The sequence below is a fragment of the Physeter macrocephalus genome, chromosome 18 (assembly GCF_002837175.3).
Source record: "Physeter macrocephalus isolate SW-GA chromosome 18, ASM283717v5, whole genome shotgun sequence".
NCBI lineage: Eukaryota > Metazoa > Chordata > Mammalia > Artiodactyla > Physeteridae > Physeter > Physeter macrocephalus.
The window spans coordinates 10250993-10275960 of NC_041231.1; the positions used below are offsets into that span (position 1 = coordinate 10250993).

The 24968-nt window shown below is 42.3% G+C and overlaps 1 protein-coding gene and 1 pseudogene across 1 annotated transcript in view; one reads left to right on the forward strand and one right to left on the reverse strand.

Annotated features, from left to right (window-relative positions):
- LOC102985550 (store-operated calcium entry-associated regulatory factor-like) overlaps positions 1–18892 on the forward strand; it is a 54543-nt pseudogene extending 35651 nt beyond the window's left edge.
- HRH1 (histamine receptor H1) overlaps positions 1–24968 on the reverse strand; it is a 139239-nt gene that overhangs the window by 110836 nt on the left and 3435 nt on the right. Inside the window, exon 2 of the mRNA XM_007100185.3 lies at positions 18801–18881. The gene's annotated coding sequence lies outside the window, so the exon portion shown is untranslated. The remainder of the gene's footprint in view (positions 1–18800; positions 18882–24968) is intronic.

Consider the following 24968-nt stretch of genomic DNA (forward strand, 5'->3'; position numbering starts at 1 on the left):
CAGATCTACAAAGGAAGGCACAAAGGAGCTCAACTTCAATCCTGACAATTTCCTTTCGAGGATTTATCTCTACTTTTTGGCTACAGCTAATGGGAGTGAAGTCACGGACTCCTAGCTAAAGGGGGTTGACCCATGGCCCATCAACTAGCCCACTGGTCACACCCCTTTGGAATTTGAGACTCTAACAGAGGGACAAAGAGATGAAAGTGGTTGGATTTTACTCATCGGGGATGGCGTACTGACCAGAATGCCCTTGCTCTGGTCTCACTCCCAAGGTCCTGGCATCCAGCCCTCTGACTTTGCATTGGACTCTGCATGGGTCCCAGGCAGGTCCTCCAGCCTTCACAAAGTTCTGAGCCTCTGATATGAATTCACCAAATTCCCTCTGCCTTACATTAGCCTGAGTCTGTTTCTGTTGCTTGCACCTTAAGAAACCAAACTCATGCCATTAGCCATTAGCAGACTCTTGTGTTGGGGTCCACGAGAGTCACACCCATCCCTATGCGGAGCTGCCAGATTCTGTTCTTGGAATAGTGCTTCTGAGCACTCACTCCGCCCTGGGTGAGGGACTGCATTCCTTGGTCCACAAAGCTTACTGTCTGGTTACTCAGGTCTGAGGGCCCGAGGGCTATGGCTTCCTGTGCTTTCCCGCTTTGCCTGGCCTCTGAGTATCTCTGTGCCCCCAGCCCCAGCAGGGAAGCAGCCTACCTGGCCCCCACCGGTCTCAGCCCAAGGAATGGAAGTCACAGCGGCTGGGCCAGCATGGGGCAGGGAGGGGGTCTTCCCTTGGTCTGCCCCCATTTGCTTCCTGCTGGCTTCCTTTGAGGAGCTTCTTCCTCCCCTGCTTCGCTGCCCACTTGGCTGTGAGGACACAAGAAGGCTCATCAGTTGCTATAACAACACCCACCACCTTCCTCTGCACTTAGCCATGCTGTTTATTCCCTCTCAGGTAATGGACCTGTCTGCAGTGACCAGTCTCCCTTTGGCCTCAGAGTTGGGTTTGAGCAATGATTATTATTACTGTCAGTCGTGTTATTATTGTTATTGTTGGTTTGGAGCTGCCGGTTACTGAGAGCTCACTATGATGACTCAGCATGAACTCACTATGATGAGCTCAGGATGATAACTAAGCCTTTACAAGCACTATCTCATTTAATCTTCACAGTGGAACTATGAGTCAGGGAACATTGCTCCCAATTTATGGCTAAGGAGAAAGTCGGTATGGTCTAGTTTATAACAGCAGGGGCCCTGAACCTGACTGCCCAGGTTCAAATCCTGACTCGGCTAGATGCTAGCTGTGAGGGCAAATTACATACCTGATCCCTGCCTTAGTTAACCCATCTGCAAAACAGTGATAATAATGGTGCCTGGAGTAGTGCCTGTCATATAGCAAGGGCTTGTCTTGGTTATCCCAGAAGCATTTCCTGAGACAAGGATACCAGCAGACGTATAGTTTGGGGGAGGCCTGAGACCGGGAGTAGGGAAAGAGGCAGGAAAGGAAGGCAGCCCAGAAAGTGTGCTTTATGAATTAAGTGACCGCTGTGGACCACTGGAGATGAAGCCTGCTGGGAGCAAGCGAAGACACACGTGGAGTTACAGCATCTCCAGAGTGATGGACTTGGGGCACCCATCCACCAGCTCCCGTCAGCTATAGGTTGAGGATCGCTGCTGGGGGGGTATGAATTCCCCAGCACTTCTGTCCTTCTCTATGGGCTCCGCAAAGTTACTCTGACAGCTGGAGAAAGCCTCCAACCAGGTGATGCAGGTGGTGGCAGCAGGAAGCTGGGGTGGGCAGGTATTGAAGGCACCAATGGTGTCTGCTACAAAGCTAATAAACACTTGTCGAATGAATGAACAAAGGAAAGGAAACTGCGGTCCATCGGTGGCCAGAATGCACCACCCCAGCCCCATCCAAAGACGTTAATGGTCTAATCCCATCATGAATATGTGAATATGTTATGTTACATGGCAAAGGGACTTTGCAGATGTAATTAAATTTACAGATCCTAAAACAGGGAGATTATCCTGGTGGACTCGATCTAATTACATGAACCGTTAAAAGCAGACTTTCCCTGGTTGGAGTAGGAAAGGAACCACAGGAGAAGCTGGAGAGTTTCAAAGCATGAGAAAGACCTGACCTGCATGAGAAGGAATGTGGGTGGCCCCAGGAGCAGACTAGCTCCAGGTGACCACTGGCAGGGAAACAGGGCCTCAGTCCTACAGTCACAGGATCTGGATTCTGCCTACAACCTGACTCTACTTGGAAGCGTGTTCTTTCCCAGAGCCTCCAGGTAAGGGCCTGGGCTGGCCGACACCTCTATTTCAGCCTGTGAGACTCTAAGCAGAATAGCCAGCTGAGCCCCCTGGGCTTCTGAGCTACAGACTGTGAGATAACAAATTTATGTTGTTTTAAGCCACCGAGTTTGTGGGAACTCGTTACAGCAGCCCTAGGAAACTAGCACAGAAACTAATGCTCAAAATGCGCCAGTGACTTGCTCGACGCCACACAGCCAATAAATGACAGAGCTGGGATGGGGACACAGAGTTGCTTATCTTCAGTCCCCAGCTTCCTGACCTCTACGTAATGCTGCTTCCTGCTCCTCGAGGGAAAGGAGGGGAGAAGGGAACCCTGAGAAAGGGGAAAGGGGGAGAGTGAGGAGAGCCCAGGTGAACGATGTAGCATCAGCTAAGAGCACAAATTCTGAGCCGGACAGGTTTGTGTTTCAAGTCTGCTCTGTAACTAATTAGCTGGGTCACTTTGGGCAAAATCACATTGCTTCCCTAAGCCTTATTTTCCTCATCTATAAAATGGGGATGATACTCCCTGATGGAATACATTGTGACGGTTAAATGAGATTGTGCTTGTACAGAGCTGTGTGCAATGCCTGGCACGCAGGAAGCGCTCAGTAAACTTTACCTATTATTATAGTCATGTGTTCAGCATCTAGTTTGTGTCAGGTGCCTTAGAGGTGCCCCAATGCACACTACCACTCTCTGAGGTAAGTACTGTTGTGCTCACTTTACAGATGAGGCAACAAGGCTCATGGAGATGAAGGGACTTGTCGAAAGTCACATAAATGGTGTCAGAGCTGGACTCAAACCCAGCTCTGCTTGGGTCCCAGACCCTGTGTCTTTCTCCTGCACTTCCCGGCAGTCCTGACCTCTCTGTACAGGGCCTGAGCAGTGAGCCTGGGGAACCATCACAGCCTTCCTCTCTCTGCCCTGAGCGCAGCCATGTCAAGTCCAGAGGTTCACAGAAAGCTTTCACCTCCCAATTTCATTTTGGTCTGGCTGTCTGATTCATGGTCCCTACCTGATGCCAGAACAGGGCCTCCTGGCTTCACGAAGCAAACACTCAGAGGGTCCTTGGCTGTGTCACACCCTGTCCTGGGCACCGGGGGGCACTTAGCTTGGACAGCCCTGGGCACATCCAGCCCTTGAAGAGCACCCAGTCTCGTGAAGGAGACAGACATGGGGATAACGACAGCACCACGTGCCCAGGTTATAAACCAGGTCTGAACAGCAGGTGGTGATGATGATGGTAATAATAACACACGGTACTGGGATTTTCAGAGCTGGCTAGGGAGATAATAGAAATTCAAGAGGAATAATGCAATTCCAGGGCATCGTGTGTTTGTGAGAGGTGATAGGGATTTAAGGGAAAAAAGGAAAGAAATAGGAATGATTTGGAAAGGGTGTTGAAATTTAGACTGTTTCTAGAGGAGGCCTTACAGAGAAGATCCATCTAAATGAAGTCCTGAGGAAGTGATGGAGTGAGCTATGAAGATACCTAGGAAGAGCTCCCCAAGGAGAGGCAAGAGCCAGCTCAAAGCTCCAAGACAGATGTTAAATCAGCATGTGAAAAGATGCTCCACATCATTTGTTATTAGGTAAATATAAGTTATTCAAAGTGTGGTATTGAAGTCTCTGACATTATTGAGTTTTCTGTTTCTTCCTTCAGTTCCGTCAGTTTTTGCTTCACGTATTTTAGGACTCTCTTGTTAGGTACATATATGTTTATAATCGTTACATCTTCTTGATGCATTGACCCTTTTATTATTATAAAATGTCCTTCTTTGTCTCTCCTAACAGGTTTTCTCTTAAAGTCTATTTTTTTCTCATATTAGTAAAGCCACTCAAGCTCTGTTTTGATTATGGTTTGCATGATAGAGCCTTTCCCATCTTTTTATTTTCAACATATTTTTTCCTTTGAATCTCAAAAAACAGCACAAAGTTGGACCACAGTAGGCCTTAAAACAAGTCTTTATACACTTCTAAAAGATTGAAAATCATATAAAACATGTCCTCTGACCACAGTGGAATGAAATTAGAAATCATCATAGCTGTAAATACTTACAAAAAAGGAGAAAGATCTCAAATCAATAACCTAACTTTACACCTTAAGAAACTAGAAAAAGAAGAGCCAACTGACCCAAAAGCAAGCAGAAGGAAAGAGGAAGGAAGGAAAGAAGGAAGGAATTATTAGAGCTAATAATTAAATTCAGGAAGGTTGCAGGACACAAGATCTGTATCTGAAAATCAGCTGTATTTCTATGGACTAGCAATGAATGGTCCAGAAGTGAAATTAAGAAAACAATTCCATTTACAACCAAAAGATTAAAATACTTAGACATAAATTTAACAAAAGAGGTGAAAGACTTCTTTTACATTGAAAACTACAAAGCACCTTTGAAAGTGACCGAAGATGTAAATAAATGGAAAGACATTTGTGTTCATGGACTGGAAGACTTAATACTCTTATGATGGCAATACTGCCCAAATTTACCTAGAGATTCATTGCATTCCCTATCAAAATTATAGTTGCCTTCTTTTTTTTTTTTTTTTTTTCAGAAAATAATAAGCTGATCCTAAAACTCATACGGAAATGCAAGAGACCCAGAATAGTCAAAACAATCTTGAAAAAGAATAACAAAGTTGGGAAGAATCAAACTTCCTAACTTCAAAACTTAATTCAAACCTATCAAGTAATCAAGACTGTGGTGCTGGCATAAGGGTAGACATACATTTGGAATAGAATTGACAGTCCAAAAATAAACCTCCGTCTTTATGATCAATTGATTTCTGACAGGATGCCAAGACAATTCAACAGGAAAAGAATAGTCTTTTCAACAAAAGGTACTAGGAGAACTGGATATCCACATGCAAAATGAATCACAGACCCACATGTAAGAGCTAAAACTGGAAAACTCTTAGAGAGAACATAGGTGTTAAGTTTAGTGACCTTGGGTTAGACAACAGTTTCTTAGATATGATACAAAAAGCACAAGCAAAAAAAGAAAAAAATAAATTGGACTTTATCAAAATTAAACCCTTTTGTGCTTCAAAGGACACCATCAAGGAAGTGAAAAGACAATGCACAGAAAGGGACAAAATATTTGCAAAGCATATATCTAACAAAGGGTCTAATGTTCAAAATACATAAAAACTCTGAGAACCCAACAATAAAAGACAAATAATCCGATTTTAAAATGGACAAAGGATTGAAGAGACATTTCTCCAAAGAAAATATAAAAATGACCAATAAGCACATGAAACAATGCTCAACATTTGGGAAATGCAAATCAAAACCACAATGAGATACCATTCCACATCAATTATGACGACTATAATAAAAGAGGAAAAACCAGCAACAGCAAGTGGTGGCAAGGATGTGGGGAACCTGGAACTCTTATACATTTCTAGTTGGAATGGAAATGGTGCAGCTGCTACAGAAAACAGAGTGGCAATTCCTCCAAAAGTTAAACACAGAATTACCAAAAACCCCAAAGATTTCACTCCTAGGTATATGCCCAAGACAACTGAAAACATATGTTCACAAGAAAACCTTTACACAAATGTTCATAACAGCATTATTCAAAAAAGCCAAAGAGCAGAAACAACCCAAATGTTCAGCAATTGATGAACTGATAAACAAAATGTGGTACATCCATACAAAAGAATATTATTCAGTCATAAAAAGGAATGAAGTACTTACACATGCTCAACATGGATGAACCTCGACAATATTATGCCAAGTAAAAGAAGCCAGATAGAAAATGTCACTTATTGTATGATTTTATATATATATATATATATATATATATATATACATACATACGTATATATACCAGAATGTGCAAATTCAGATTCCGAAAGTAGATTAATAGTTGCCAGGAGATGTGGGGAGAGGGGAGTTTGGAATGACTGCTAATGGGTACAGGTTTCCTTTTGGATGATGAAAATGTTCTGGAATTAAATATTGGGGATAGTTGCACAACCTTGTGAATATACTGAAAACATTGATTGTGTACTTTAAATGTTATATAGTTTAATAAAAAAATTAAAAGAATAGCATGCATACCCAGCACTTGTATTAGGACCCTTTAACTGCGGATAACAGAAATACAACCTCCACTAATTTAATCCGAAAGTTTACTGGCTCGTGAAACTTGGAGTCCAGAGGCAAAAGGAGCCTTCAGGATTCACTGATCCGGTAACTGAATGTTGGTGTCATGAATCCTGACTTTTAATTTTTATTATTATTATTATTATTATTTTTTGCGGCACGCGGGCCTCTCACTGCTGCGGCCTCTCCCGTTGCGGAGCACAGGCTCCGGACGCGCAGGCTCAGCGGCCACGGCTCACGGGCCCAGCCGCTCCGCGGCACGTGGGATCTTCCCGGACCGGGGCACATTTCTAGTTGGAATGGAAATGGTGCAGCTGCTACAGAAAACAGAGTGGCAATTCCTCCAAAAGTTAAACACAGAATTACCAAAAACCCCAAAGATTTCACTCCTAGGTATATGCCCAAGACAACTGAAAACATATGTTCACAAGAAAACCTTTACACAAATGTTCATAACAGCATTATTCAAAAAAGCCAAAGAGCAGAAACAACCCAAATGTTCAGCAATTGATGAACTGATAAACAAAATGTGGTACATCCATACAAAAGAATATTATTCAGTCATAAAAAGGAATGAAGTACTTACACATGCTCAACATGGATGAACCTCGACAATATTATGCCAAGTAAAAGAAGCCAGATAGAAAATGTCACTTATTGTATGATTTTATATATATATATATATATATACATACATACGTATATATACCAGAATGTGCAAATTCAGATTCCGAAAGTAGATTAATAGTTGCCAGGAGATGTGGGGAGAGGGGAGTTTGGAATGACTGCTAATGGGTACAGGTTTCCTTTTGGATGATGAAAATGTTCTGGAATTAAATATTGGGGATAGTTGCACAACCTTGTGAATATACTGAAAACATTGATTGTGTACTTTAAATGTTATATAGTTTAATAAAAAAATTAAAAGAATAGCATGCATACCCAGCACTTGTATTAGGACCCTTTAACTGCGGATAACAGAAATACAACCTCCACTAATTTAATCCGAAAGTTTACTGGCTCGTGAAACTTGGAGTCCAGAGGCAAAAGGAGCCTTCAGGATTCACTGATCCGGTAACTGAATGTTGGTGTCATGAATCCTGACTTTTAATTTTTATTATTATTATTATTATTATTTTTTGCGGCACGCGGGCCTCTCACTGCTGCTGCCTCTCCCGTTGCGGAGCACAGGCTCCGGACGCGCAGGCTCAGCGGCCACGGCTCACGGGCCCAGCCGCTCCGCGGCACGTGGGATCTTCCCGGACCGGGGCACGAACCCGTGTCCCCTGCATCGGCAGGCGGACTCCCAACCACTGCGCCACCAGGGAAGCCCCTGACTTTTAAAAATCTCTCTGCTCGTAGTCCTCAGTGTCAGATTTTCTTCAGGCTGGTAGTAAGATATCTCAAGTTACTCCGGGCATCACCTCACAAAGCACCATCCAAGGCAAAAAAGAGAGCTCATCTTTTTAAAAGTTTTCTCTTAAGAAAGAGGAAACTTCCCGCAAAGCCCCCAACAGACATGCCCTCACAGCTCACAGTCAGAATTGGCTCCTGTGCTCATCCTAGGGCAGTCAATGCAAACAGGAATAGGGTTCCTTTCAGACCACTGAGGTCCAGTCTGGATCTTGGGGTGCAGCAGTTGGCTGGGTGGGGAAGGAGTGGATACCGAACATAGTAAGAATTAGGAAAGAAGGGGAAAATGGATGCTTGATAGGAAACCAAGAGCTTAATTAAGTTATCTCAACAGAATATGATTGATTCAATTTTTATAAATTTGATTAACCTAATATTAATATATTCAATCAATGAACTAGAAAGAAGTGCACGGACAGCGTGGAATCCAGTATTCTCTACAGAGATTTAAGAGGTAATAGTACCAACTAAGGATGCATCATAACCTCCATCCTCACTGCAAGAGAATCTCCTGAGAGGTTCCACCCAATAGCTGGAAATCCCCTAGCAAGAGACCTTAGCTACAGAATAAGAGGAACCCTTTGGAACTACCTACGTGGGTCTCAACAGCACAAATGAGTTAGTTTCTAATCATTCCTCTCTAAGAAAGGGTGATTTGCAGAATATTTCTCTCCTATTTATAAATGGAAAAATAGTTAACAAAAATAAAAATAAACACATTTTTTAAAAGTAGGCAAGGGACTTCCCTGGTGGTGCAGTGGTTAATAATCCGCCTGCCAATGCAGGGGACACAGGTTCAAGTCCTGGTCCAGGAAGATCCCACATGCCACGGAGCAACTAAGCCCATGAGCCACAACTACTGAGCCTGTGCTCTAGAGCCCGTGAGCCACAACTACTGAGCCCACGTGCCACAACTACTGAAGCCCACGTACCTAGAGCCCATGCTCCGCAACAAGAGAAGCCACCACAATGAGAAGCCTGCACACTGCAACGAAGAGTAGCCCCCGCTCGCCGCAACCAGAGAAAGCCCACGTGCAGCAACGAAGACCCAACGACCCAACACAGCCAAAAATAAATAAATAAATCTATTTTAAAAATAAATAAATAAAAATAAGCAAAAGACTTGAATAGATGCTTCACAGAACAATATATACCAATGGCCAATGAGCATGTGCAGAAGTACTTGACTTCATAAGTCAACAGGGAAACGCCATTTCTAAAATTAAAAGCACTGAAAAGCCAAATGTTTGTGAGGCTATAAAGCAGCTCAAAATGTCAAACATTGCTGGTGGGAGTGCAGAATGATATGTCCACTTTAGAGAACAGTTTGTTAGTTTCCTATAAAGTTAGCAGTACCACTTCCATGACCCACCAATTCTTCTCCTAGTTATTAATCCATGGGAAATGAAAACATATGTCCACAGAGTTATTCAAGAATGTTCATAGCAGTCTTATTCATAATAGCCAAAAAGTAGAAACAACCCAAACGTCCCTCAGAAGGACAGTGGAGGAATAATTGCGGTGTATTCACACAATGAAATACCACTCAGTAAAAGACAGGAGTCACGACTGCTGCCTGCCCAGCATGGACGAATTTCACAGATAAGATGTTGAGTGAAAGATGCCAGACCCCCAAAAGTACATACTGTGTGGTTCCATTTAGAAGATGTTCAAGAACAGGTACCTCGAATTCATGGTGACAGAAACCAGAATAGTGATTGCCTACAGGGGTTAATCAGAAAGGAACACGAAAAACCTTCTGGAGTGATGGGAATGTTCAATATGCTGAGAAGTGTGTTCATTACACAGGTACACATTTATCCAAATTCATTTATTGGCACACCCAAGACCGGTACATTTCACTGTATGTAAATTTGACTTCAATTAAAAAAAATGAAAAAGTTGAGAGCCAGAAGTTGTGACTGGAAGGAGGGTGTCTGGAACCAAATCAGAAGAAGCAGGGATTCAGGGGTCAAGAGTTTGCCTCTCATGTTCTGGGCCCTGGGGACATGCAGGGGTGTGTGGCTCAGCCTTTGCTGCATGTTCTGGGGACACTGTCTCCCGTTACCCCGCTGTGCAGCTTCGGTGGCTGAGTCAACCGAGCTCCTGGTATCTGGGCTTTGCCATTTGCCCCATCCTTCCTGAAACACCTTGGAGAGTTTGTCTCTGAGGAGAGGCTCAGGTGGAGGCAGAGCAGCCTCTGGGTCTCCCTGCCTCCGATCCTGAAGCAACCAAGCGTGGGGAGGAACATCCTGCACAGCCCCTGCTCTCCTGAACAGAGCGGGACGGAGGCTTCTGAGAAATCTCATTTCAAGTGCCTGCTGCCCGCCCAGTCCTGCTCCATGACTTCTTACCGCTCTGCATGGCTGATGACTCAGGGCGGGGGAGGGAACAGGAACCGCGCTCTGCCCAAGGAAGCCTGGGCTGCAGCTGGGGGAGGAAAAGCTGCCCATCCCTGCCAGGACTTGAGGTTTCCCCTCCTGATCTGTCTGCTGTCCATTCTGTCCAGGCAGGATGAAGGAACAGAAAGGGCTTGAACTTTGGGGACAGACTAAGCTGGGGGGGGGGCATCCTATTTAAGCCTCAGTTTCCTGCTCTGTAAAATGGGGTGGGGGTATCTTAGGACACTGGGTGATTTATTGAGGAAGAGCACTTAGGAAAAGCGTTTAAGGGGTGAGGGAAACAGGATAGGGAAGCAGGGAGCCAAGCGGGGAAGTGGCCACAGGAAAGGTCCAGCCTTAGCGTGATCCACTGTGGGCTGTGGGATTGATCATGTCACAAAGTTGTTACCCACTCCAGAGGCATCCCCATGTCAGCACTGACTGTGGGGTGCTCTTGAAAGGACATAACCACCTGGTGAAGTTCCTGTCAACAGACGGCAATTCTCTGAAGAAGGGGGTGTGGCTGTGGGCTCCTGGCAGCCAGCGTGCTGGAGAGTGGGCATGCTGGCCTGGCGACGGAGGCCTGCTGGTGCTGGGACCCCAACAGCAACTACTCGAGGGGTAAAACACCCGTCGCCCAGGGCTTTTGTGGGTTCACACAATAGGCAGTGAAGAAACAGTAACTATTTCTTAGCTGCTTGAGAAAGTGTACATAGTACCATAAATGTGTATGCTCTGCCTACTGCAGATTCAACATTTTTTAGGGATCAGGGCAGAGTGAGAACCCAATATCTATGTATCTAAGCATGAACAATATAAAGAAACACTTAGCAGATGCGAACTATTGTATATAGAATGGATAAACAACAAGGTCATACTGTAGAGCACAGGGAACTATAGTCAATATCCTCTGATAAACCACAATGGAAAAGAATATGAAAAAGAATGTGTGTGTGTGTGTGTATATATATATATATATATATATATATATATATATATGAATTACTTTGCTGTACAGCAGAAATTAACACATTATAAATCAACTATACTTCAATACAATAAATTAAAAAAAAAAAAGAAACACAACAGCCAGAAGTTGGCAGAGCAGCTGTGTCCTGAAGACCCCCTTTTATTCCTGGATCACAGGAAAGTTTGTGGTTCCCAAGGAAGGTAGCTGGAGCAGTGTGGGTGACCCTTGAGGGACCTGGGGCAGTGGCTGCCTACCATCTGGTATTACTGTCTTGCCACATAATTCTGCCTTCCTTCCATGTACCTGGAAGATCTTCATGCACACCTAGCTGAGCCTCTGGTCATCTGTATCAACTCCTCCCCTTAACATTTCTCTATTTTGTGCTTCTAAGAACTTGAGAATTGACCACTAGGTACCATCACCTGGTCCATCCAACCCAAGACTCTGCTTTTGATGGGGCTTTCCAGAAACAGTGAGTTGGAAATGTTCCTGGGATGTCCACATTTCCTCTAATAATGTACGTCATGGGAGGAAAGAACACTGACTTTAGAGTCGGACCCACCTGGGTTTCAACCCAGCTCTGCCATTTGATGGCTGTGTGCTCTTGATCAAGTTGCTTTACCTCTCTGAGCCTCAGATTCTCCCTCTGTAAAAATGTATAAATTAATGTGCTTGCTCAGAACAGTGATTAGGAAGATTAAGAGCCTCATCACGTGAGGTGCTCAGCACATAGTAAGACCTTGATAAATATTGACTCTTTGCCCCTTGTCTCCTCTGGAATGATGTTATGTGTTCGGTCCGGTCACCCCTGGGGGAGCAGCTTTCCTAGGTTAACCACCTGCACTAGGGGGTCTGGCTTGTTTAGCCTAATGAACTTTACCCTCTGGGAAGAGGCCCTCATCCTGTCGGTTTCTGGCCCCAGTTCCAGGAACGGCCCCAGTTCCAGGAACTGCCCCACAAAGCCTCAATTTCCTCTCCGCTGTTTCTTGCATCTCCCAGGAGACTATCTCTTTTACAAGCATCCTCTTTGTTCCCTCATATGACCGCCCTTTCCTTGTAAAGATGATTTGGCCAAGGTGGTGACTTTGCCAGTAAGCTGTGTCTTTTGTTTGGAATCCTGGTAAGATGGTATGGAGCCCTAGTGGAACTGGCCGTCACAGAGGAGGACTTGAAAGGGGTCAGTGGTCGGGTGCCTGAGTACCTGTTTCCTCCCTATATTCGAGGTGCCTCTGCAGGCAAGGAGGGACTTCTAGGTCTAAAATGTCAGGGCACAGACAGCAATATCCCAGCCTGACCTTGGGGTAGCTGACAACTAAAATGTGTCTTTTGACACAGTCTGGGGGTTCAGAGAAAGTGGGAGAGAGACCCAAGCATGGAGGGGCCCTGCCCTGAGTTCTGGGACTGTCACATGCAGGGGGAGGGGATCTGGGTTCAAGTTCTGGCATGGCCACTTACCAGCTATGTGATGTAGGGCATTTTACTGAACCACTTTGTGCCTCAGTTTCTACTCCTATAAAATGGGTATGATAATGACAATGAGCATTTTTCCCCAACACTGGGTTTTTAACTCCTTTACACATGTGCATCGTCACTTCTATAACAGCACCTGCTTTCCCTGGGGAAAAGCCCCTGCACACCCAGGCCCTGTGTTTGGGAAAGATTGGCCTTAGCCTCCAGGCTTCAAGTTGGGCATGTATTTCAGCCCCAGCCTATGAGCACATTCCACCCTCACACCCTCCTTGATAGTTCAGATATGGATGCTAGACCCCTGGGGGCTCAATGAGACTCCAGGGCTTCTGCTGGAAGTTGGAAAACAGAAGGTCTCTTTCCCCAGGAATTTCAGAGAGATTAGGGTTTCTGCTCGGAGCTGCTCATGGTCATTTTGCCTCCACAAAAGAAGAACATGATTGAGAAAGAAGCCAACACAAAGCCAGGAGATGAAGAGACAAAGGTTCTTTTTTTTTTTTTTAAAGCATTTAAAATTTTTTATTTATTTATTTGTTTTTGGCTGTGTTGGGTCTTCATTGCTGAGCACGGGCTTTCTCTTGCTGTGGTGAGCGGGGGCTACTCTTCTTTGCGGTGTGCGGGCTTCTCATTGTGGTGCTTCCCTTGTTGTGGAGCACGGGCTTTAGGCACGCGGGCTTCCGTAGTTGTGGCACACGGGCTCAGTAGTTGTGGCTTGGGGGCTCTAGAGCACAGGCTCAGTAGTTGTGGTGCATGGGCTCAGCTGCTCTGCAGCATATGAGATCTTCCCAGACCAGGGCTCGAACCCATGTCCCTTGCATTGGCAGGTGGATTCTTAACCACCGCGCCATCAGGGAAGTCCCAAGACAAAGGTTCTTGATAACATCCATTGAACGCCTGGATCCAGCCGGGCCTGAAGATCAACCTCAGGGTTTTTAATCACTGTTTTTTGCTAAAGCCAGTTTATGCTGGGTTTTCTGTCCCTTGCAACTGCAGAGTCCTTCAGCCGTATTGTATATACAATAGTATTGTACATCCCTCTCTGGTTGTTTGGAGAATTAAGGGAGACAAGCCATGTGAGGCTCTTAGCACAGGGCCTGGCATGCAGTAGGCACTTAATAAATGCCCCTTTCTCCCAGGGCTTCAGTTTTCTCATCTGTCAGATGGGTGCATTAAACTATATCCTATCACTTGTTAGTAGAGGTGGAGACCCTGAAGGAGAAGTCTGGGCAGTTCTTTTAAAGTAACAATGAAGCACTGTGGTAGGAAGAGCAATGGTCCCACACAATGTCCACATCCTAAACCTGAGAGTAAGTTATGTTATGTGGCAAAAGGGCTTTTGTAGATGTGATTTAATTAAGGATTTTGAGATGAAGAGATTCTTCTAGATTATCTGGGTGGGTCCAACCTAATCACATGAGTTCTTAAAAGAGCGTTAAGAATTAGGTCAGAGAGATGCAACATTGCTGACCTTGAAGACAGAGGAAAGGGGCCTTGAACCAAGGAATGTGGGCAGCCTCTAGAAGCTGGAAAAGGTAAGGGGATGAATTCTCCCTATATCCTCCAGGAAAAAATGCAGCCCTGCCAACACACTGATTTTAGTCCAGGGAGAATGGCGTCAGACTCCTAACCTCCAGAACTGTCAGATAATCCATTTGTGTTGTTTTTAGCCACTGAGTTTATGGTAATTTGTGTTAAAAAAGAGATAACAGGCCCAAAATGGAGTCACTTATACTAAGCTCCATGTCACCAAACTGAGACTTACTACCTAATTTAATTACAGACTCTCCCAGGAACAGAATCTTAAACCAGTCAGGAATGACCTGGTCAGCACTACTGAACCTGCCTGATAGAAGCCTGTGCCCCCACTAAAGGAAGGTGACCTTGCATATCCAATTGTCTTGTGCTAGTATAACTTCCTTGTCCTGCTCCCTTCATAAAAGCCTTTCATTTTGTACAGCTCCTCAGAGCCCCTTTCCGTCTGCTGCATGGGATACCACCTGGCTCATGAATCACTGAATAAAGGCAATAAGATCTTTAAAGTTTACTCAGGCGAATTTTGTTTTTTAATTTTGTAGCAGCAATGGGATCTGGAGGAAACTCCCAACAACTTTGGAGGCAACAAGAAACAGAGGCAGTGGTACCCACAAATGCTTTTAGTTCTCTGCCTTTCTTGCCATTTCCAAGGGTTCTCCTTGGTTCAGAGTTATGTTCTCTTTGCATTGAGCCACTGATGTAATTGGCTTTCTAGCCCAGGGCAGGTCAGCTTGAGTTAGCAGAGACAGGTCTACTAGAACCAAGTCCCAAGCTCTTGGCCCAGTCCCTGGTTCCACTTTGGGAAATGCTGGTGGTTTAGTCTGCGGTGCCCCATTGGACTAGAATCCCAGTCCACAGTCCCCATTTGTTGGGGATGTGCTGGTTCAGTCCTTTCCCCAGTTCTACACTGGAATTGCTGGTGATGTACACAAGACCTTCTCTTGGCCAATCCACAGTAACAGCTCTTTGGTTACTGCTGCTGTGTTAACATGCACAGGAGGGAAAGGCTATTTCTAATGGGAATCTCAGAAGCCAAAAGCTGCAACACTGGTGGAAATGGATTGAGTGCTTCAAAGCTGTTACAACACTCACCACCTAACTCCAAGACTCCTGTGTTAGAATACGTTGATCACAGAATGGGTTAGATTAACACTAGGTCACTCAACATCCTCAAGAAAATTTGAATGCAGCGAGGTACACTGTAAAACACCACACAGTCCCCGACCCAGTGGCACGTGCTTCTTAGGTATTTATTTGGCTCCAAGTGACCCAAGGCTTAGCTGAAGAAATGGGATCCTGAAATTCCCAAGAACCGAGCACACCTTCTGGCACACCCGCTTGTTTATGTCTAAGAACTGTGGTCCCAGGAGCTGTGGATATCCACAAAAATGGCAGAATCTTACCAAGACAACCTAGAATTATAATGGCCTTTAAGAGGAATGTTCCAAGACAAGATCAATTAAGAAATGCACTTTAAAACAAGGGCTCCAGTAGCAGGATACAAAATTAATGCACAGAAATCTCTGGTATTCTTATACACTAATGATGAAAAATCTGAGAGTGAAATTAAGAAAACACTCCCATTTACCACTGCAACAAAAAGAATAAAATATCTAGGAATACACCTACCTAAGGAGACAAAAGTCCTGTAAGCAGAAATTTATAAGACACTGATGAAAGAAATTAAAGATGATACAAATAGGTGGAGAAATATACCATGTTCTTGGATTGGAAGAAGCAACATTGTGAAAATGACTCTACTACCCAAAGCAATCTACAGATTCAATGCAATCCCTATCAAACTACCACTAGCATTTTTCACAGAACTAGAACAAAAAATTTCACAATTTGTATGGAAACACAAAAGACCCCGAATAGCCAAAGCAATCTTGAGAACGAAAAATGGAGCTGGAGGAATCAGGCTCCCTGACTTCAGACTATACTACAAGGCTACAGTAATCAAGACAGTATGGTACTGGCACAAAAACAGAAATATAGATCAATGGAACAGGATAGAAAGCCCAGAGATAAACCCACACACATATGGTCACCTTATCTTTGATAAAGGAGGGAAGGATATACAGTGGAGAAAAGACAGCCTCTTCAATAAGTGGTGCTGGGAAAACTGGACAGCTACATGTAAAAGTATGAAATTAGAACAATCCCTAACACCACACACAAGAATAAACTCAAAATGGGTTAAAGACCTAAATGTAAGGCCAGACACTATCAAACTCTTAGAGGAAAACATAGGCAGAACACTCTATGGCATAAATCACAGCAGGATCCTTTTGGACCCATCTCCTAGAGAAATGCAAATAAAAACAAAAAAAAACAAATGGGACCTAATGAAACTTAAAAGCTTTTGCACAGCAAAGGATACCATAAACAAGACCAAAAGACAACCCTCAGAACGAGAGAAAATATTTGCAAATGAAGCAACTGACAAAGGATTCATATCCAAAATTTAGAAGCCACACATGCAGCTCAATACCAAAAAACAGACAACCCAATCCAAAAATGGCCAGCAGAACTAAATAGACATATCTCCAAAGAAGAGACACAGATTGCCAACAAACACATGAGAGAAATGCTCAACATCATTAATCATTAGAGAAATGCCAACCCAAACTACAATGAGGTATCATCTCACACCGGTCAGAATGGCCATCATCAAAAACTCTAGAAACAATAAATGCTGTAGAGGGTGTGCAGAAAAGGGAACACTCTTGCACTGCTGCTGGGAATGTCAATTGATACAGCCACAATGGAGAACACTATGGAGTTTCCCTAAAAAACTACAAATAGAACTACCATACGAACCCGCAATCCCACTACCTGGCATATACCCTGAGAAAACCATAATTCAAAAAGAGTCATGTACCAAAATGTTCATTGCAGCTCTATTTACGATAGCCAGGACATGGAAGCATGTTAAGTGTCCATCAACAGATGAATGGATAAAGAAGATGTGGCACATATATACGATGGAATATTACTCAGCCACAAAAAGAAATGAAACGGAGTTATTTGTAATGAGGTGGATAGAACTGGAGTCTGTCATACAGAGTGAAGTAAGTCAAGAGGACCAAAAAAATATCGTATGCTAACACATATATATGGAATCTAAGGAAAAAAAATGTCATGAAGACTTTACCGGTAGGACGGGAATAAAACACAGACCTATTAGAGCATGGACTTGAGCATACGGGGAGGGGGAAGGGTAAGCTGTGACGAAGTGAGAGAGTGGCAAGGACATATATACACTACCAAATGTAAATTAGATACCTAAAGGGAAGCTGCCGCATAGCACAGGGAGATCACCTCTGTGCTTTTTGACCACCTAGAGAGGTGGTATAGGGAGGGTGGGAGGGAGGGTGACGCAAGAGGGAAGAGATATGGGAACATATGTATATGTATAACTGATTCACTTTGTTGTAAAGCAGAAACTAACACACCATTGTAAAGCAATTATACTCCAATAAAGATGTTAAAAACAACAACAACAACAAGGGCTCCCAAATCAAACAAGCAGAATTGGTTACCTAATTTAGTTGTCATGCAGAAGCCTCCAGAGGGCTTTAAAACTACAAAATAGTTTCATTAAAAGAGTCATTGCCAAAAGCTAATGAAAAATTAAAGATATAAGATGCACATAAAATAAAAGACTATGACATAACTCGTGCCACTCCCCTCCATCCCTCTTTATTTGCCGTTTTCACCAAGCACCCTGGCCAAGGCTGGCGGGCTGGAAGTAGCCAGACGCTGCCTTCTCCTCAGCTTCCTTTCACTTCTGCGGACCGTGGGCCCTGCCCAGGGCTGGAACGACTTAGACAGAATATTGTTGTGGGATGTAAACGCTCTTACCCTCCACTAGGACCGCTATACCACTTCTCGTGGGTTGGCTCCAATCCCACAGTGAAATGTGTTGGAGGCATAGCTGGATGGGATGCTTATACCCCCAAATTCATACAGTGTCAGAACAAAGGGTGGAATGGTTATGATATACAGTGGGGATGTAAGACTGATTTAGATATCAAGTACAAATTTGGAAAAACTGCCAGGCTGTAAAAGCTATGAATCCTCTGAAGGTATATACTAAGAGGCTCCTATAGCTTGGAGTGTAACTTAGATCACAGGGAACTTGGCCTGAAGAAATTGAGAGAGTCTAGGGAAAACCATGGCTTTAACTCTTTCTCTGATTATTGTAATAAGTTGTACTCCCCAGATTCATGTGGCATCAGTGGAGTGATTACCATCGTGGTGCTACTTGCTATTGACTTTGGAGTTTATATATTGTTCCTTAGTGATGGTCAAGATTCTCCTCCACCATATTCAGAGTATACTCCACATTCCCATCATTATCAGAGATTCACCAACTCAGCAGGAGCCCCTCCTGTGGGCTTTAAGGCTGAGTTCACAGGTCAACATGGTGCAACGTCTGGTTTTGGCAGCGCTTGCATGGACAGCAAGGAAATGAACATTCAGGACCAGGGTTCTGGACTGGCTTGGGAACTGGAGGAATATTAGAATATTTGGCAGCAATAGACCAGCAACACCCTTCTCAGACTCATGATACCACCCATCTCACCCTCCCTCATACTCCAGCACGTGGAAGAGCCCTGCTTACCAGTCCTTGGAGACACAGGTAGCTCTCTGGCATATTCAAATTCAGACACCAGACCCAGAACAGCAGCAGGATATGGTGGTACTAGAAGATGATAAAGTAAAAAGTTGAAGTCAAACACTGGTTGCAAAATTTCTGATTTTTCATCACTTTCTTTTTAAAGCAGTGCCACCTGCTAACAACTGGGGAAAGGGAATATACAAAAGTTCTGTGGTGTTTTGTTCTATATAGATTTTTGTATTATTTGAGGCTAAGAGGTGATATATGACAAAATGCTTATGTAGAGAATTATATGTTTGTGGAACCTGTAGATGTATATTACAGTTTTTGAAAGTGATGATTACTGTGGAATGCTAAAAATGTACTGTTTAATTTATAAAACCAGTAATGCCATAAGAAGCATTAAGAATGAAGTCTTTATACCAACAGACACTGAGTACAGAAAATTTCAGACTTAGGTGGTTTTAGTTAATGAGTCATTACCTCATAGAAACAATGATAATATACTTGGTATTTATTACTGGGTGTTTACTGTTCTTCATATATTTAAACCAAGCTTTGGACTACTAATTATACTTACCTGTGTGTTTTGATCACTTTTAAGCTCAGGAGCTTTGAATTCTTCAATGGTGGGTGAAGTTCTAGTAAATGAGAATTACCTTTTTTGGAAAAGTAGAAAATAAGTATCTAGAAGGTTGTTGTGAATGTTTGTGTGCTGAAAAAAACACTTGAAACCTCCATTTCACTTTAAAAATTGAAATATTTCAATTTTTACAATATTGATTTACAGTATTATATTACTTCCAGGTATACAACATAGCGATTCAATATTTTTATATATTATACTCCATTTCAAGTTATTATAAATTATTGGCTATATTCCCAGTGCTGTACAATATATCCTTTCAGCTTAATTAATTAATTAATTAATTTATGGCCACACAGCACGGCTTATGGGATCTTAATTCCCTGATCAGGGACTGAACCCAGGCCCTCGGCACTGAGAGCACAGAGTCCTAACCACTGGACTGCCAGGGAATTCCCTAGCTTATTTATTTTATAGATAGGATTTTGTGCCTCTTAATCTCCTAACCCTATTTTGTCCCTCCCCGCTTCCCTCTCCCCACTGGTAACCACTAGCTTGTTCTCTATACCTGTGAGTTTGTTTTGTTATATTCATTCATTTATTTTTTAGATTCCAAATATACGTGGTAACATACAGTATTTGTCTTTCTCTGTCTGACTTATTTCACTAAGTATAATACTCTCTAGGTCCATCCACATTGTTGCAAATGGGAGAATTTCATTCTTTTTGATGGCTATTCTGTTGTAGATGTTTTATTTATATATGTATATATATATATGTATATATATATATACACACACACACATACATACATACACACACACCACATCTTCTTTATTCATTCATCTGTTGTTGATGGACCATATTCATTTTTTTAAAGAGGTAAAGTTCAAATACTTCAACAAATGTCTTCCAATAGCAAAATCATGCAGTTCTCTGTGGAATCTCAAGTGTTGTAGCAATCTGTTCAATCCTACATTAAAATGCCAGAAAAATAAAATAAAATAAGACCACCTGTGGCTGCAGGTGATCCTCTTTACTTCTTGGTCAAGGACCAAACTAAGGATTAAAGAATTTTCTAAACCAAGGGAGGATTCCCCAAAAGTTTTCTGAAAAATTTAGAGCCCTTACTGAGGCCTATGACCCCAGGCTGCCAGGTCTTTATCAGCTTGTGCACATGCCGGTAGGACCTGGTGAAGCCCCAAAAATGGATGCGGGAAGCAGAACGACACGACCCAAGGATGACATTTGAGATCCTCAGTCTTCAACACGGTCTCTCCTTATGGACCAGGAAAAGCTTGCAAAATAGCAACTGATCTTTTAAAAGCTATTTCTAGAGTCTTCCCTGCCTGCACTGATTTGTCAAACGTGCAAACAAAAGGAAGATAAATCTGTAGCGGACTTTAAAGCCCATCTGGAAGATCTCTTCCTATGGCGTTCTGGGTTCCATACAACAAATGATGTCACCCAACCTGCTCTAGCTGCCTTATTTGTAAATGGATTATCTCTTGAGGTTAGTGGTTTGATAAAAGGCAGAAAAAAGGATGGGAGGCCCTTGGCCTGACTGCACTTGTGACTATAGCTGAGCACTTTGAAAGGATTGCAAACAAAGGTCCATCAAGCTGAAATCACCCCAAGGCCAGACACCTAAAATAATACCCGGGCCTCCTCCATTGTAATCTGCTAGGGATCCATCATCAAAATGCTGGCCCACGGGTCAATGTCTCATTTGTAATCACCGGGGACAGTGGGAAAATATTTTCCCCAAAGGTTTTATGCAAATCCTTCCCCATCAAGTTGAATGTCCCCACATACCTACCATTAAAGGAGGACTCCCACATGGGTCACTCCCAGGGTTGATGGGTCTCTGAAGGATTTTCTGGTAAACTGCTATGCTATTCCCTTAAATAGCCAAGGGAAACTAAAACTAAAATTAATGGAAAACCATGCCAAATTCTTGGAGATACTGGAGCCTGCAGATGGGATCCTGGAAAACTGGCAGAAGCCAGTGAAGGGTGAGAATTCTTACCAAAAACAGCTCTCCTGAATCTCTGCCTGTAGTGTTTGGTGGAAAGAGGAAAATACAATTTCACACTGTCCCTTTCCAATTCCAGACCCATTGGTTATTGGTCCTTTCTCTCCCAGGGACAGCTGTAACCTTCTTGTTTGTCTTCTTTTGTGTCCTGACAGCTTGGCTTGGTAACTGCCGGGCTGGGGGCCTCAAAATATGGCCAGACCGAAATGTGGGTTGAACATTTGTGGCTAGGGTCCATTGCCAGCCCTCCAGGGAATTGTCTAGGTCCTTCTTTCTTTTGGCTATCTTTGGGAGTGGCTCTAGCTCTTGGGAGAGTAGTATATTTTGCACCCTCTTTGAGGATGCCTCTTGTATCCATGGGATTGCTCAATACTGCCAGAAATATTTACTGTTTGTCCCAGCTGAAACCTGGCAAGATATTTGAAAAGACTTTTAATGTAGCTCTATTGTCAGAAGTTGGCCAAATTGGAAGCTAATATTCAGAGCCTGATAGGAACTTTTTTTAGGCCTCTTCCCTTAAGCTAAACATATCTAGAGAGAAAGTAAAACCTTCTGAAAACCTTATGGAAAAATTTACTAAAACATTCCAAAGACAAACAGCCCTATACCCAGAACATAGAACTCATTTAATTTCCATCTTAGTTCTCCCTGATATAAAGAAGCAAATTGAAGATAAAGTACCTGGAAGGGCAGGTCAGCCCCTAGATATCATTTAGGCTAAAGCCCATTCTTTGAAGAATTAAAAGTCCTTGGCTTTCAAATTTTTGCAAAACCAGAAACGCAGCTCTAGAAACAATTCAAAGTCCGCTTATCCTTACCATCTCCAATTCCTAAGATTGAAAAAAAGAGAGAAGGAGGCTTTTTAAAAATACAAACTGCCAGGGACTTCCCTGGTGGTCCAGTGGTAAAGAATCCGCCTACCAATGCAGGGAATGCAGGCTGGATCCCTGGTCAAGGAACTAACATCCCACATACCGCAGGGCAACTAAGCTCACGTGCCACAACTACTGAGCCTGCACACCACAGCTACTGAGTTCGCGCACCTCAACTAGTGCCTGCGGGCTGCAAACTACAGAGCCCACGTGCCGTGGAGTCTGTGCACCACAACTAGAGAAGAGAAAACCCACACGCCACAACTAGAGAGAAGCCTGTGCGCCACAACAAAGAGCCCACGCACCACAACAAAAGATCCCACGTGCCTCAATAAAGATCCCGCATGCCACAACTAAAACCCAATGCAGCCAAAAATAAATGAATAAATAAATCTTTTTAAAAAATAATACAAATACAAATACAAACTGCCAGAGAGGCTCCCTTGCCCAAAATCTAGTCCACAGCTTTCATAAGATTACTTGCCAAGGATGAATACAAATCTTAAGTGTCTTCTCTAAAAATATTAATTAAAAAAACTTTAGCCAACCTAGCAGGTAAACTTAACTTATTCCAACTGCCAAAAAAAAAAAAAGTTTGAATCCAACTGTTCTTTTATAAGCTAGTGAGTTTTGCATTATCATACCCATTTCACAGCTAAAAATGTTAAGTTAAAGCTATAAGATCTCTGCTTGCATTTGTCTAAATGTTTATGTATGTCTATGAATGTATGTTGTAGCTGTGTGATATTTTTCTACCTTTGGGTGGCATTGCTAAGAGCAATTTGTAAAAGAACTTTAATTCACTTAAAGGAAAATAAATGCTTCTAGACTCTCAAAAAATATAGAAATTAACCCAAATGTTTTTCAACTTAACATGATTTAGGATAAATCTTTAGTAAATAGAAGCTAGTTTAAATTTTTTGGTTTAATTAAAAGAGGCCTGTCTTTAGACCTATCAGCATTAAATATAAAGCTTTTATTCTACTTAAGTTTACTAAAGTCTAATAAGCTCATGTTATCTTTGTTACAGAATTTGTCAGCAAGAAAAACAGCTTGGGATGACAGCAGACTTTGTCCAATGTCCCGAGAAGTTTGCGTGGATAGTTAAAACATAATTGTTAAGAACAGCTGATGTAGACAGATATAAGTGAGATAAAAGTTTTTAGGTGAACTTTCAGCAATAACTATGTGTAAAAGTATGTCTACCAAAAAATAGTTTGCCAAATAGTTTTATAAACTGAAACTTTAAAGTTTTGATAAGTTAACTTAAATGATGGAAATTCATTGAAAATCTAGATCATTTCCAAATACAGAAACATTCATTACTGAATACAGATTTATCCACTTTTAGCTTTTTATCAGAGGAACTAAAGCTATTTGGGTCTACCAGTAAACATGTCTTCTTCCACATTTAAAAAATTGTACTGTGAGAAAGCATATGCTTCTAGAGGTAATTCATGTATTCATCAATTTGTCAATCTAAAGAACGCTAGTGTAAGAGACAATCTACAATTGCTTACTTCTTAGTTTTCCCTAGAAATTAAAAGTTCTTAGAATTAAGAATTCTAATCAATATATGTACTAAAAACTACTTAGAAATAATAAGGATGAAAGGAAACAAGTGTTTATGTAAATTAGGTAAAGAAACCAAAATGATTGATCCAGGATGAGAAAGAGGAAAAACATAGGACAAAATCTGAAGGGATATTAAAAAAAAACTTGTGGAAGTTTTGTGGAAAAGGAATCTTAGGAAAGGAATTTTATGCAGGGTCAAGCTAAGACTGGAATGAATTAATTTAAAAAGGAAGTTTTTATATCAAAAGTACACTGGTACAAAATCAGAACTTGGTTTTCTCTTTCAAAGTTGTAATTTTTTTTGACTTTTGGTCTGCTTTTGATAAGAATGATATTGTGAAAGGTTTTTCTTTACCTTTTGAGTAATCTGCCTAGAAAGCAAAGATTTTATGTCTTACCAAAATAACTTCCTGTGCTTCATGTTGTCTTAGGTCTTTGAATATTTAAGAAAACTGAGTTTTCTCAATTGTAAAACAGCTGAATTTTGCTTACAGCCATGTAACCTTTTGTATATGCCTTGGAAATCTTTTACTGTCGCTTTGGTTAAATATCTAAGCGTTGTTTCATGACGATCTGTGATCTTTATTTAGTCAAGGGTCAAAAACTTTCTATATTTATTTACAAACTTCGCCAAATTCCAAATGAAGTCTTTTTGACTTAGAAGTAACTTTGGGATTTTTCCAGAGGATCCCTGGAACATCTCAGAAGATGTGTCCTCTCTCCTTATATTGATAAAAAAGAAGATGCTGAGCTAATTAGGCTTATTTAATATGTTAAATTATATGGGAAGCATTGTTAAATAAAAATACGAAGCCTTCTTTATGTTGTACTCATAAAGGTATAAGTTATAAGTGTTCCAGAACTTATATGAAATTCCTAAAATTCTGATGTGTCCTGGAATAATGTTATCAGTCATAATTCTAGTTATTATTATTTTTTTTATTTTTATTTTTTTAATAAATTTATTTATTTATTTTTGGCTGTGTTGGGTCTTCGTTGCTGTGCAAGGCCTTTCTCCAGTTGCGGAGAGCGGGGGCCACTCTTCATTGCGGTGCGCGGGCCTCTCACCATCGTGGCCTCTCTTGTTGCGGAGCACAGGCTCC